Source organism: Dermacentor variabilis, chromosome 6 (assembly GCF_050947875.1).
Source record: "Dermacentor variabilis isolate Ectoservices chromosome 6, ASM5094787v1, whole genome shotgun sequence".
In the NCBI taxonomy this organism is placed as follows: domain Eukaryota; kingdom Metazoa; phylum Arthropoda; class Arachnida; order Ixodida; family Ixodidae; genus Dermacentor; species Dermacentor variabilis.
The window spans coordinates 41,591,304-41,606,771 of NC_134573.1; the positions used below are offsets into that span (position 1 = coordinate 41,591,304).

The window sequence follows — 15,468 nt, forward strand, 5'->3', positions numbered from 1 at the left end:
ATGGAGGAATGGCCTCTTCTAAAACCAGTCATGGCCTCTCGGTATACGTTGTGGCGCTCAAGATACCATTCTAGGAGGGTGAGAATCAATCTTTCCATGACCTTCCCAACACAGCTGGACAGCGCAATGGGTCGGTAGGACGCTAGGTCAAGTGGCGACTTTCCAGGCTTCAGGAGTGATAACAAGCCGCTGGACTTCCACCGCTCAGGTACGACGCCATCATTCCATGAATGGTTATAACATTCCAGAAGTCTGCTTCGGCCATCTTCACCTAGGTGGCATAAAGCAGCGTAGGTGATGCCGTCTGGTCCTGGCGACGATGAGCGCCTGCATGTTGCCAGAGCAGTGTCCAATTCCACAAGTGAGAAGGACACATTCAATTCTGGGAAGCGTTTCGCAGGAACCTCACCCAGAATTTTGCTATTGATGGTGACCACACTGCCCGCAATGTTCACACAGAAATCTTCAGCTATATCGCCTGTGAGCGGCCTTGATGGAGGGCTAGAGTTGAGAATGGGTGTCGTTGCTCTGGAGACGAGCCAAGGCCGCGCACCGTCCTCCATATGATAGACAGTGGCTTGCGGACGTCAAGTGATTCGCAGAACGTCTTCCACCGTTGTTCATTCAGCCTGTCCATACGACGTTGGATTTTCTTCTGTATACGTCGAGCGACTCTAAGGTCATAAATTCGTGCGCCTGTATCACCTCTCGGCTCTTCTGCGAATCGTTCGAAGTCGCTCAAGTTCCATGTCAAAATCCGTACGTTTTTTAGCGGATGTAAATGTGTACTCAGACGATTCCCTAACATCATCGTACCTGCATGGGCAAGGCCTCAGCATTTCGACCGAGAAGTGCGCCTTAGTCGCATTTACCCACAAGCCCATGGTGTGGTGCCCCATTTCTATTGACCACCAACCAATTTCCTACGCAAAAACTCACCGATTCCTAGGCGGTATTATAGACAGAGACCTTTCATGGAGCCCCCACTTCTCATACTTGAAGAAGAGGCTTACTTCTATCTCCCATATACTAAGGTTTCTTGCCGGTAAAACATGGGGCACATCCGTGGCATCTATGCTTCAACTATACAGGGCGCTCTTCCTACAATACTTGCGATACAGCACACCAGTGCTGTCCAATGCTAACAAAACTAACATCCATGTCTTACAGAGCATTCAAGGCCAAGCGCCTTCGAACATGTCTGGGGCTACCACGAAATGCTTCAACCGTGGCAACAGTTGCCGCCGCGAGAGACCACCCAATAAGGACCTATATAGATATCGACGCACTCCGGGCGCATGTTCGCCATATATCCAGAGTCCCTGACCACCACCTCGTTCGCTTGCCTGAGAAAAGACCCAAGGCAGCGTTCTCCAGATCAATTGCGGCTAACCGGCACTCTTTGTCCTTTGAGGCATTCACCCGCAACAAGAACGCCATCCCCTATGTCGTGCTTGAAGAAGCCTCCTGTATACCTTGCTGTTCCAGGAATAGTGAAGAAAGCTAGCCTGACCACCGGCGCTCTCAAGCAGATCAGATTGGAACTTCTGGATTGTTCATACGGTAACCGAATTCATGTTTACACGGATGGTTCTGTCTCGGAAAATTCTACGGGCGCCGTTGTTCTACCATCTCAATCGGTCGTCATCAACTTTAAGACTTCACACGTAACGACATCTGCAGGTTCCGAACTGGCCGCTCTTCGCGCTGCTGTTGAATACATTGAAGAAGAACAGCCCAACAAATGGGCAATATATTGTGAGTCGAAAGCAGCCCTCCAGAGCTTGCGAAGTTTACGACGTGGCAATTATGAACAGCTGGTGTCAGAAATCAACGAAAGCTGTCATTGCGCTTCTGAACGACGACATGATATCATATTTCAGTGGCTGCCGGGACATTATGGCATAGTTGGTAATAACCTCGCCGATGACGCTGCCCGACGTGCCCAGGCTGGCTCACCGACACTCCTTATACCTTTATCCAGAGTCGACGCTGCAAGAGAGCTTCGCAGTCTCGCTCGTACCATCCCGTTAGGTTGCTGGCATACACCACAGAACTCTAAGCGTCGTTTATACAGCCTCGACCCATCACTGAAACTTACATTACCAGCGAACCTTCCACGACGTGACGCAACACTGCTGTGTCGGCTGTGGGTAGGAGTAGCATTCACCAACTCCTACAGCTATCGTATTGGAATGGCGGATTCACCAATGTGCGCTAAGTGCAAGTGTGAAGAGACCATCAGTCACCTTCTGTGCCACTGTTCTCGCTTCGATAATCAACGGGAGACTCTCCAGTGTGCCTTAAATAGACTGGAAGACAGGCACTTACGGAAGCGAAAATCTTGGGAGCCTGGCCTCACAGTTCATTAGCCCAGAAAGCAGTTCGAGCGCTTTTTCGCTACCTGAGGGCAACAAACTTCAGTGCCCGACTATAGACATCCTACACCTAAGTTCTCTCTCTTTCACTCCCCACTTCCCTCCCCACGTGTAGGGTAGCAAACTGGACTCAGTCTGGTTAACCTCCCTGCCTTTCTGTCTTTCCTTCTCTCTCTCTCTCTCGCGTTATATTGGGAATCGGATTCACGTGAAAGGTTTTGCGTGAGCTTAATGTATTAAAGATTTGCTTTATCTTTGTGTTGACTGAATACATACAAACTTCGTTGTACATTTTATAAGCCTTAATTTTTATTGCCTTAGTCTTTACATTGACTTTATTACTGTACTGCGCTAGTGAACATGTGTACACAGCCGGTCTGTAAACCCACTGTGGTACCAAATGGTCCCTCAGGAAATTTCATGCTGTTGGCAATCGCTTCTCGCCTGAGGGACCCTGAACTGCTGTTGGAAATAAATAAATAAAAAAGTGGTTTTGTGGTGGCACTTTCTGTGCGCGTGGGCGGAGCCACGAAACTACGATTGATATATGGGTGTAGGCGTGGGGGGGGGCGATGGGGGAGGGGTTAGGGGTCACGGTGGAGTTGTAGTGCGTTGATCCAGAAACAATATTGCCCCAAGAGGCAGTCCGCTTTAATTGTCGACAATTAAAGATGCTCCGCAGTTAATCAAGAGAACAAGACCTATCTTTGGCCAGGAGAATATGACCAGCGTTTTCTTACGAGGAGAGCATTTACGATAAAATGCAAACCTCTTACGAGGTCTGCATTTGTTGCTCCATCGCAAAGAAAAGTTACATTCAATTCACTTGGACCCGTAGAGATCAAAAGATATCCGTCGAGCCGGATTTGAACCAGCGGCCTATGGATGCCTGTGTTCAATGCCTCTACAGTCCACCGCTCTACCAAGTGAGCTATCGACGGAACGGCAACGCAAACCTTAAAGAGCAGGCACTATCTGCGGATGGCGTGACCTAATTAGCTGAAGGAAGATGTGGCTAATGATTGGCGCGAAACTGGTTCACCGGTGTCGTCGAATTTTCCCGAGCGCAGATTAACTTGAACATCGGCTGGCACTTAAGGGTACGCTAAGAAATTCTAAACAAATTTAAGGAAAAAATTGCGTATTCGTTCCGCAGCATTGATGAGTGTGGTCAAATACGTAACACCGGTGTATCGGTGGAGTGACAATCAGTGATTAAGAAACAGGGGCTGTTGATGACCTTGCAGTGGTGTAACCATCTATTGGCAGGCTTCCTCTATTCGTTAATTTAGGTTGTAATGTTTGAAAATCAGTTGGGGAGTCTCTAGGAACGTGTAGTATTACGTTGTCAATACGACTATTCGCAGGCAATACTTCGTCGAATACTCCGTCGGCACACACTTCATGAATTTATCATAATAAGGCTCTCCTGTCTGTGGGTACGCCTGTTCCGTTCGCATTTCAACGCGCGCGAAAAACGCACAGTACTGCAGGGCCGCGTAAGCGCTGCGCTGGCCACCTGTAGCACACGATAGCTCTTCTGGACACGCGTGACGTGATTTTGTACGGCCTGCCTGCCATACAATCCCTACGCTGTGTTTAAATATGTAATACAATTGAGAATTTACAATGAATCTGGTGAGCCACTGTGATTGAAAGTTACATATTTAGTACGACTAGCGAGAGAGCTACAAATGTAGTTGAATATTAAACGGTGAATATTTAAAAGGCTTAGCTCATAGATAAGTAGTTGGTGATGAACTTTATCAAAAGCTTTATAAAAGTATAAAAAGATACAGTCCGTCGCAACACCCGAATCCAAAATCCATGCAAGTCATTAGTAAATGTTAATTGTTGTGTTTCACAAGAATATGATTTCCTGAACCCGTGTTGATAACAGCTAAAAATAATTTGATTCGAGCAAATTTGCATGGTGAGATAAGTTCAAAGAGTTTGGAAGTTCTCGTGTGAAGGATAAAGTTTAGTTTATGAGTTCTAGTGCACCTTTCTCTTTCGTTCGCCGATACATGTTATGTTTTGCCCGCCGTACTTGCTTAGTGGCTATGGTGTTGGACTGCTAAGCACGAGATCGCGAGATCGAGTCCTGACAACGGCGGCCGCATTTCGACGGGGACGAAATGCAAAAGCAACCGTATACTTAGATTTAGGTACACGTTAAAGAACTCCCGGCAGGCAAAATTATTTCGGAGTCCTCTGCTACGGCGTGCCTCATCATGAGATTATGGTTTTGGCACGTAAAACCCCATAATTGTTTGTGATAAGATCGTGTGCGTCCGATGACCTACCCCTTTCCCGTGTTCGCAGTATGCAGTGTTTCAGGCAGGGTCAGTGCTTAAGAACATAGTGGAGACCGCATGACCCGGCCGTATATGGGTCTCAAACTCCAAAAGCTGGAACAAGCGTTGTTTGTTGCTTTGCTAGGGAGCGGATAAATTGACAACGCACCACGTTTCGCGAGGAAACAGCACATCACGTACATAGCAAATGCAACTCACCGTTTCTTGCGGGAGACGGCGTCATCTGAGGCAATAAGCTTTACCGGGTTTGGCCTGCAATGATGACTCCGCTTCCGCAACGGGATCAATCGCATGCATTTAAACCCTCATTCGTAAGATGCCATTTATCCAGCGACAATGCAAATCAATAAGGCTGATATCAGGGCAATGTACACGCATCGCTTCTTATCGCTCACAACCGTCTGTTTACTTCGGCCGAAGTATACCTGTAGCCTAAATGCGCTAACGTACGTTGGAATTTCAACCTCTCGCAACTTGCCCAAAATGCGGAACACATGCCTTGCAATAAACGACCGAAGCAGAAGAAGCAGCCAGAGAAAAAATGGAACCAGAGAGACAGGCAGAGCAGCTGAGCAGCCACGGAGGCCTCCATCTGAGCAGCTATCAGCTTCCGGCCGAGCGCGCACCGAAGAAAAACTACCAGTAACCAAACGTACCGACAAATCTCGAATTTCCTCCGTGATCTCGGCGCAAGAGGTGACGTTTTAGGCCACCGCTGCGACTTCACGGAGCGTTCGCTTGCTAAGGCTGGCTGCATGACGTATTGCTCCCTCCTATCTTTCTCCTTGCTCCATGGCTTGAGGTCAGTGAGCGAGGCGGACGCTCCGCGCGTGCGCCGATCAGCACTTCGCGGTACCGTCCAGAGGTAGGCTTCGGAGCAGGGCACCGGGATGGACTAAAGACCCTCCATACACGTTTCCGCCGACCAGGTTAACTACCGCCAGCCTGCCCTCCTCCTCCATGCTCCTCTCCCACTTACCCCCTTAGCTTCCGGCGTCAAGCGGAACTTGCGTAGCTACAGCTTCCTGTTCCGAGTGGAAGTGACGGTATGTTATTTAGCGTTGTTTCCTTTCGCGTCGATGGAGAGACTTTAATTACACCAGCTGCGGTTGAAACTGTGAATGCGATTCCATCCAGGAACCACTGCCTCTTGTAACCAGCTATCTCCTCGTGTTCGCTGCTTCGCATCAACCTGCGACGGGTTGTGGCACGAGCGACAACTGTTGCATCTGGGTTGCAAGCCCCAAGGGTAGCGTTGGCCTGGCGGCCTGGGGCACAACTGGAAGCATCCGAAGGTCCTGGCAAAGCATGAGTCGACTGCTAACAGAACAACTTGTTTATTCTAGCATCGCAAAAGAGCGGCCGGTCAGGTCGACCGAAGTGGAGAGACGGGAGAGCACGTTACTCGACGGAAGAAATCGGAGCCTCTCTCGGCGTCCGGGGCAGCTGCTTTTATACTCTCGGAGCTCAGGGCAAGAAGGAACGGCTCTGGATGGGGCGCACGTCACGGCGGGGCACGGACACGCTGAGAGACACGTTGAGACAAGAAGTGACGCATCCACCGGGCCGGCGCCGGTCAGACCTCCTCGCTTCACAGTTGGGGAGCTCCTCGCCCCGGCTGCCGCACTTTGACAAGCGTGGGCACCAACATGCACACACACACACACACACACACACACACACACACACACACACACACACACACACACACACACACACACACACACACACACACACACACACACACACACACACACACACACACACACACACACACACACACACACACACACACACACACACACACACACACACACACACGAAGACACGTGGCATTGAAACATGCCTGGACGCACTTGGCAGGAAGCGTTACGGCAGCGCTGAACGGGCCAAAATGTCCGCCGCTTTGAATGAAGCCCCGGCGTCCGTTGCATCCGCGCCGGCTATACCGCGCGTCGTAGGCGAAACGTAACAGACTGCCCCACCGGGAGAAGGAGATCCCGATGGACAGGGGACTGCATCCGCTGTCCGGAGGGATGTCGCTCGATGATGCTCATAACCGAAGTCGGTCGTCCTTCGGCGTTTCTTGAGCGCAGCGCACAGTGAAGGCCGCGTTCTCACGTTAAGGTTCACACAGGACACTGCAAAGTGACTTCGGGAGAGTTGCCATTTTTGTTCTCGTTCCCGGCAAGCGTTAGAACTACGCCGAAACTCAACCGCTCAGTCAGCAAGCACGACACAACCCTCACGAAGTCCTGCCAGACTCTTTCCCCTTTTATACTACTACCTAGTTCCTTACAGTCTAGTAGCACTCAGAACGCGTCCACAAATTAGAAAATTTCACTAGAAAGCACGCCATTACTTTGAAACACTAAACAAAAGCAATATGTTAAAAATCCTGCCTCAGGAAGAAAACATCAGTAACAAACAACTTTGAGGCTGATTCCTACGTTAGGGGCCTCGGCTTAATCCATCGGCATTACCGTTGAGACTCCCCTCTTTGTAACGCACCTCAAAGGAATATTGTTGCAAAGCGAGGCTCCAGCGCAGGAGGCGGCCATTTGTGGAAGAGATGGTCTGCAGCCATTGGAGAGGGCAGAGATCCGTCTCGAAGCATGCGAAGCGGAGACCGCAGTGAGCGACCGTACACCAGCTCAGCTGGTGAAAACCCCGTAGCCGCATGCGGCGCGGTCCTTAATGCAAACATCACCACAGGCAGACACAGCTTCCAGTCAATTTGTTGTTCAAACCACAATGCTCTCAACACGCGCTTCATGACCGAGTGGAGCTTCTCAACGGAATTCGACTGTGGGTGGTACATTGAGCTGTGTAACAGCTTAACCCCGCACATTTCGTGAAAGGCTGTCGTCAAAGCGCTAGTAAACACAGTGCCCTGATCTGACTGGATTTCCGCAGGAAAACCAACTCGCGCAAATATGGACAGTAGTGCATTGACTATCTCAACTGAGCTGAGTTCTTTAAGCGGCACTGCTTCAGGGAACTTTGTCGCTGGGCAGATCACAGTCAAAATGTGTCTGTACCCCGTGGTTTTTACCGGCAGAGGTCCCACTGTATCAATAACGAGCCGTCTAAAAGGCTCCGTAATGATATGTACCAACTTCAACAGCGCCCTCGATGTGTCGCCTGGTTTGCCAACCCGCTAACAGGTGTCACATGTCCTCACAAAGTGTTCTGCGTCACGAAAACACCCTGGCCAATAGTACTCTTGCAAGAGACGGTCCTTAGTCTTCTTACCTCCTAGGTGTCCAGACCACGAACCTCCATGCGACAAGCGCAACTGATCCTGATGGTAGCACTGACGCACGATCAGCTGATCGAACTCCACTCCCCTGCGGTCTAGATACTTCCGGCACAGGACCCCACCTCTTTCCACAAAACGAGCATATTTCTTGGCGATACCTTCCTTGACATTGCAGCGCATGTTTTCTTGGCGGCCATCCTTTTCTTGCTCGGCTATCAAAGCCGACCGGCTGACTTTTAGCAACCTATTGAGTCCATCTGACGTAGGCGCGATGAGCAAATCTGCAGATAGCTCTTCTAACTTTCCCGTGTCGGGCACGTCCTCTCCAGTATCTGGTGCCTTCAACGCTACAGGCTCAATTTTATTCATTTCGGACGTGCTCTGAATATCAGCTTGCTGCGACTCCGACCCTTTCTCATTGTTCGACGTCGGCCCCGCAACTACCGCCATTGCAGCTAGCTCCCGAACTCTCGATCTGGTTAAGGCCTGAACGCTAGCCTCACCAAACAAAAGCCCCTTCTCGCGCAGGAGGTGATCGGACCTGTTCGAAAATAGGTACGGGTACTGGGGGGGGGCAGCATAGATGGCACTGCGGCCTCCGTCTCAAGTGCTCCGAAAGGTCCTTCAATAAGCACTTTTGCTACGGGCAGAGACACGCTATGAGCTTCCACGGCTTGCTTGATCCATGCGCACTCGCCCATGAACATATCGGGTTCTACGTAAGAGGGGTGAACTACATCCATTGTAGCTGCGGAATCACGAAGCACTCGGCACTCTTTCCCGTTCACGAAGAGGTCTCGCATGTAAGGCTCGAGAAGCTTCATGTTCTCGTCAGTGCTGCATAATGACAAAAACACGACTTTTGTTTTTGTTTCTGGACACTGCGCCGAAAAGTGACCCGGCTTCTGGCACGTATAACAAACGCGCACTTGCCTCGTCTCGAACCGCTTTCTGCGTTCGGCTTCGGCTGCCGCCGTCTCCTTACGTTCGGTCGGACTGCTTTCAGTCGCATCCGCACTACGTGTGTCCCCCTTTGCTCTCATGGGTGTGAACTTCGGCCTCTCAAACTTGGAGCCAAACTCACCCTTTTGACCGTCCTTAGTTCCGCGAGCCCGACGGGTCAGGAACTCCTCGGCTAGCTCGGCGGCTTTAGCCACCGTACTAACGTCTGGGCTATCCAAGACCCAGGACCGCACGTTCTCGGGTAACCGACTATAAAACTTTTCCAGCCTGAAACACTGCAGAACTTTCTCGTGGTCACCAAACGCTTTCTTTTCTTTGAGCCACTCCTGCATGTTTGACATACGCCTGTAGGCAAACTCTGTATATGACTCACTTCTGCCTTTCTCATTTTCCCGAAACTTCCGACGGAACGCCTCCGCTGACAGAATGTACTTTTTTAGCAGACTCGATTTCACTTGGTCGAAATCCTCTGCCTCCTCTCTCTTCAAGCGAGCGACTACGTCAGCCGCCTCGCCGGGTAACAAAGAGAGCAAGCGCTGTGGCCACGTTTCCCGAGAGAACCCCTGCTTCTCGCACGTTCGCTCAATGTTAACCAGGAAGAAACCAATGTCCTCTCCAAGCTTAAACGGCCGCATCAGGTCAGTCATTTTGAACGATACTCGTTCTCCTGCACCGTGTGCCTCACTTCCATTACGAGCGCGTTCCATCTCTACCTCGAGACGCTTCATTTCGAAAGCGTGTTGACGGTCGCGCTCCTCTTTCGCTTGTTGCTCTCTCTTTTTCTCTTTCTGCTCTTTATGTTCGCGCTCCTGTCTCTCATTTTGCTCTTTACGTTCGCGCTCCTGTCTTTTTGCCGTCTCCCTCTCCTCAATGGTCTCAAGGCATTCCGACAGCTCGTCATCCTCAGCTTCTAGCTCAAGAATAGCCCTTAGCAGTCCTGGTTTTCTCAGTTTGTCTGAGACATCCAAACCCAACTCTCTTGCAAGCTCCAGCAATTTCGGTTTGCGCAACGACTTCTAATCCATGGCTGCTCTGAATGCTGCTTTCTCTACTGCCTACTATTGTCTTGCCGCAAACTAACCCGGCCGCAACGACAACCACAATTACCTGCTCTGTTTCTGACGCTAACAAAAGCCTGGCAAAACTCAGAAGAAGAAAGTCCCGCATTCACCAAACCTCGCAGCCAAGAATTCAGCGCAGTCTTTCCGCTGCAGGCAACCAGTCATCACACAGGGCTCCTTGCACTGCTCCCAGATGGTCGTTGTGCTGCTCAGCATACAGTTAACCGCATATCTTCCCTGCTGGCCTCCGTTGTCGCGATCTCACCGCTGGCACCAGTTGTTGCATCTGGGTTGCATGCCTAAAGGGTAGCGTTGGCCTGGTGGCCTGGGGCACAACTGAAAGCATCCGAAGGTCCTGGCAAAGCATGAGTCGACTGCTAACGGAACAACTTGTTTATTCTAGCATCGCAAAAGAGCGGCCGGTCAGGGCGACCGAAGTGGAGAGACGGGAGAGCACGTTACTCGACGGAAGAAATCGGAGCCTCTCTCGGCGTCCGGGGGCAGCTGCTTTTATACTCTCGGAGCTCAGGGCAAGAAGGAACGGCTCTGGATGGGGCGCACGTCACGGCGGGGCACGGCGGGGCACGGACACGCTGAGAGACACGTTGAGACAAGAAGTGACGCATCCGCCGGGCCGGCGTCGGTCAGACCTACTCGCTTCACAGTTGGGAAGCTCCTCTCCTCGGCTGCCGCACTTTGGCAAGCGTGGGCACCAACATGCGCACACACACACACACACACACACACACACACACACACACACACACACACGAAGACACGTGGCATTGAAACATGCCTGGACGCGCTTGGCAGGAAGCGTTACGGCAGCGCTGAACGGGCCAAAATGTCCGCCGCTTTGAATGAAGCCCGGCGTCCGTTGCATCCGCGCCGTCTATACCGCCCGTCGTAGGCGAAACATAACACAACGTACAGCGGAATGTAGTGCCTAGGCGCTTGGAGACCACTGCCGTTTTTCGTGCATTTGGAAAACAGCAACCGCGAACTACTACTTCAGCGGAATACAACAGCTTGTCCCCTTCACCGAGCAATATGAATTGTAGTAAATATTAGTTCGGTAAGTAAGCTCGCGTGCCGCGGCGTAGCGAGACCGACAGGAAGAGAGAGTATCGATGACTCCGGCCAGGAGCGTGCGAAAGGGCGGCGTTGATGAGAAGCGGTTCCCGTGGGCAGCGCGTGTAGGCATGTGCTGCATACGTCCTGTGTTGCCGATCCGGGCAGCATTGCATGTCTGCCACGCGTCGGAAAATGAGCAGATGAGATACTGCGCAGGGAAAAAGAGCGCACACAAAGGTAGAACGCGACCAGCGGTGTCGGCTCGTTGTCGCCCTGGTGTGGCCGCCATCGCAAGCACGTATGCGATGGGTTGCTCGCTCGAATGTGCTTAGAATTAAGTAAATTGAACAGCAGGGTGTGACGTGCGCACAAGCAAACATAAACACACCTCATCCGATGACCTCGCAAGCAAGCTGTCAAAACTCTGGGGTGAGTAAGCGCGGAATAGCAGCCAGCCAATCGACCTTCGTACATCCGTCGCTTGAACGCCAACGAAACGTCGAAAGCACAGCGAAGCCACCGGCACTACGCGCTCTCAGCAAACATCACGCATCGCTTTGATGATTAGACCCGCGCGGGCGAGCACTTTGGCCACGTCGCAGATCGCTTTCAGGATACGGCGGCCGCACGGCCGTGCCGTAAGCAGCAGCCTCCGAAGAAGAACGCACCTCTCTCGCCGCGCCCTCGTGCCTCACGCGCGAAAGGAGAGGGCGCGCTTCCGGGCGGCCTTCCTCGCCGGCCGACTACAGATTGAGCCGCGTTCAACGGCTCACCCTCGCCCGATTTCACTCACACATACAGTATATGGCCCGCGGCGACTTTATAGGCCTTGAATTTTATATGAAACCTCACGGCGACGGCGAGTGCAACCTATTGGAACCTCACGACGGCGGCGAATGCCTGGAGTTATACAAGTTATATGTTATATAATTGTTATCGCAATACTATAAGAATGAGACCAGGAGACAAGAAAGTACGTATTTGACGACTTGAAAATGATAGTCACACGTACATTTATTGCAAAAATTGTCTGTCAGGATCAAACGTTAGGAATTTAACGGTGGGATAACGTGTTAGGTTTCGGCAACATAGCAAGGCTGAACGTGCATTGTTATTTGACGTAGAGGATCAGATCTTTCCTTTATCTTTCCCCGTTATCGCTACTGAAAGGAGTCACTATTTATACTACGATTATTGCGGAGATTATTATGCCTTTCCTTCAACATTCTGGGGGAAAAAGGTCCGACAAATCGCAAATACTCATCGTCTGTTTCACGCTATCTCGTACTCAGAGAGGTGAGCGAGTTGTATACTTCAGAAAGCCGTAGGCTCAATGGTTTCATAACATTCTCTATTCCTTCGTGTGGCTGTTCAGACACCTACTGTTGAGATAGAAGGTGATGATGTTTCTAACACTGTGCTTCCTATCCCCTTATGCTTCTGTTCAACAATGAAGGATCTGGGCTGCTATTCTTTCACACAGTTCGGCGCTTCAGCTTCCACAGCATAACATGGGGGTGAACTATCCTCGTAGGATGTCTCAATACTTGGCCCACTTCTGGAAAAAATGACCCTCTCCGGTGTTTCCTGGCGTGGAACTTCTTGTTCCCCAGGCTCATTTTGCAGCACCAAGGCCCAAGGTACCAAGGTACCAGCACCAAGGTAACTTCGACGCTGCTGCGCGCGCCGTTGCATCGGTGTGCCTGAGGGTGTGGGGCTGGTCAAAGCAGATCAGATGTATTCGGATGATTCGGCCTCTTTTCTGATAACATTCAGCGACGGCGAATGGAGCACTATCTCCGTCGTTGATTCTGCTGTTACCGGACCAGCTTCGAACAAGTCGGCAACAAGCACCTCCGGTGGCAGGAGCTCCGTATTTTCTGGCCGATGATTCTTGTTCGCTGATTCCCACTGCTGATTCTGCTCCGTTACTGCGGCAGTTTCGCTTCCTATCCCATACATTTGCGGTGGCAGCGCCGCTTTTGGTGGCTGTTCGGAAACTATGGATTGCAGTCGCTGGCCCTCGCCTTTTTGTGTTAAGCTTTGGGGTAATTCACTCAATTGACGTATAGAGGCTCTTGATTTGAACTGACGGAGCTGTCGTGCTTGACCTGGAGGTGTTGCATGAACGGTGGTTGTAACCTTGGCGCTTAGGCTGCCTGCAATGATCGGCCAGTTCAGCGGGGAGCAAAGCAGTGCCTTGTCGCTTGCTCTGCAGACATGCCCCTTGGAACCATATGGTAATTTCGGAGCCTTGCCGTTTTCATGTGCTTTGTAGCTCTGTGAGCTTGATGCATTTTTTGCATTCGGCACGAACAGCGTGGATTTGTGGAAACTGGAACAACTGTGGCTGCAAGTTGTGAAGAAGCGGCGTTTACTCTATTTTTTGAAGGTGGGTGTAGATACAAGTGAACGGGTGTCGGAGATTTCCACGTAGGGGCTCACTGTAGAACTGCAGCAAGCCTGTGCCTTTGAGCCAGCCTCAAGCAGGTCAGTTTTTTTTCATAACGCTCGTCTTGAATATCGATAAAGAGTGCCCGCATGCAGGGATTGGAATTTTGTCCTAACCGACTAGATCACATTCAAGGTGGGTGCGCAACGAGCCCGCGCTGCTCTTGCGATTTTGGATAGTACACTTGCTGAATGCCGAAGCTTCACCTGGAGCCGTGTGAGCAATCGAGTTCAAACGTCCAGGCGAAAACCGTCTACTTCCGGTAGGATTCGCACATTGCAAAGAATCCACGTGGACACCGGAGATGGAGATGCCTTGGATCGAATGCGGACTGTAAGGCGCAGACGGCCGGGACGGAGGCCTGGACATTGCTTCTTCTTTATCTTCTTTTCAGAAATCACCTATTGAAACTCAGACACTGCCCATAGACTAGCGATGAAAAATGCTCAAGAATATCAGTTTTCAGAAGAGAAAAGGAAGTAGCGCATTCCTGAGGACACGTATTTACCTTAATATTGTACATTTAGTGAAGAGGAATGCCCGGCGCTGCAGCCACATCGCCAGTCGTCCGGGAGGCGCGAGCTCGAGATTGCCTGGGCTGCTATGTTTGAAACGCTGCCAACGTTGCCTGCTGCTCTCGTGTCCATTCCTTTGTTCGAATTAGATTTTGGCGGATGTGCTGCTGTTATCGCTCACCCTGGAATTACGGAACCGAGCTCTGCCGCCCGTCATGCCTGACGACGTGAACCAGACATCTCACCGGTTTCAGCAGCCATGGCATGTTCCGGTGCCCAGCGTCACCGAGATCCTGACATCATCAGCGGCACCGATGACAAAGAGTTTGAAGATTGGCTGGAATCATAAGAAAGAGCGAGCACTACAAACAAATAAGACGATCTCCTAAAGCTCAACAACGCGATCTTCTATTTATTGGATGTCGCCAAGCTGCGGTTTAAAGAACCGCGAAGCCAATCTCGGCACGCTGGTTAGCTTCAAAACTGGCCTAGCAGAAGTTTTCGGCCGCCCTGAAGCGCGCAAGCTTTGCGCTGAACAACGCTTACTAAGTCGACTCTTCCTTCACCTTCTCGAGCTCTGCGCCGTCAAGCTTCCCACTTAAAAATGTCGTATGGCTTTCTCTATCGCCGGAATTGCCTCTCTGGTGGCCGCGAGTGGCTCCTAGTAATGAACACAGTAGTGAATACCATCGAACCACCACATCCTGACGTAAACGGCTTGAAAGACGGATGATGGCGATGCAGTGACGAAAAAATAGAATGACTGTGATTCATTGCGAAGACCGATGGAGTTGCGCACAACAAAATGCCCAGATGCCAATTCGGACAAACATACCTATTTGCACAAGCCCAATTGGACATGGTTAGGGGCTCAGGCAGTTGTTCGACCGCACACCCCGCCGTGTTCGATTGTCGGCCTCTTTTTGTCTTTTGGTTTTACGTTTCTTTCTGGGTTCGATGGCATTTCTCGTTCCCAAACAGTTCACAGTTATCGCTGTAGCAGTATGCCACGTGGACCCGATAAACACCCGATAAACACATACACGCACAGTAACCCAGTAAACATCACCTGACCCATGCTCCTTTGTCTAGAACAATCGGCCGCAATGGATCGCGGAGGTAGTGGGGTCAGCCTGGTGTCGGTGGTTGGCGGGACCTCTTAGTGTGCCTGTGTAGTTAGAAAGGGGAGCGCAGCTCGGGCCAGAACCTACATCTGCCTTGAGAAGTGTGTGTCTGTGAAAACATTTATGGGAATGAGGTGCGGAGGCTCGACTTCTTAAGTCAAGGCGGGCCGCTCCCACCTTGGCACTGTCAGGCCAACCCTTTCAGCGACATCATGGGCCCTCTGGACGGCCCTTAGTTGGTCCTGAAACAATGGGCTTTGAATCCTTTTCTCCCACTGTGTCCATTCTTCAACGAGGTTTGGGAGAATAGCGGGACACCCC

The 15,468-nt window shown here is 51.2% G+C and overlaps 1 non-coding gene across 1 annotated transcript; it reads right to left on the reverse strand.

The window, feature by feature from the left end:
- Positions 1-3,229: 3,229 nt before the first annotated feature.
- Positions 3,230-3,319, reverse strand: TRNAY-GUA (transfer RNA tyrosine (anticodon GUA)). Its single transcript is given in 2 exon segments — positions 3,230-3,265; positions 3,283-3,319. It is a non-coding gene; the product is annotated as a tRNA-Tyr (tRNA).
- Between the last annotated feature and the right edge of the window lie 12,149 nt (positions 3,320-15,468).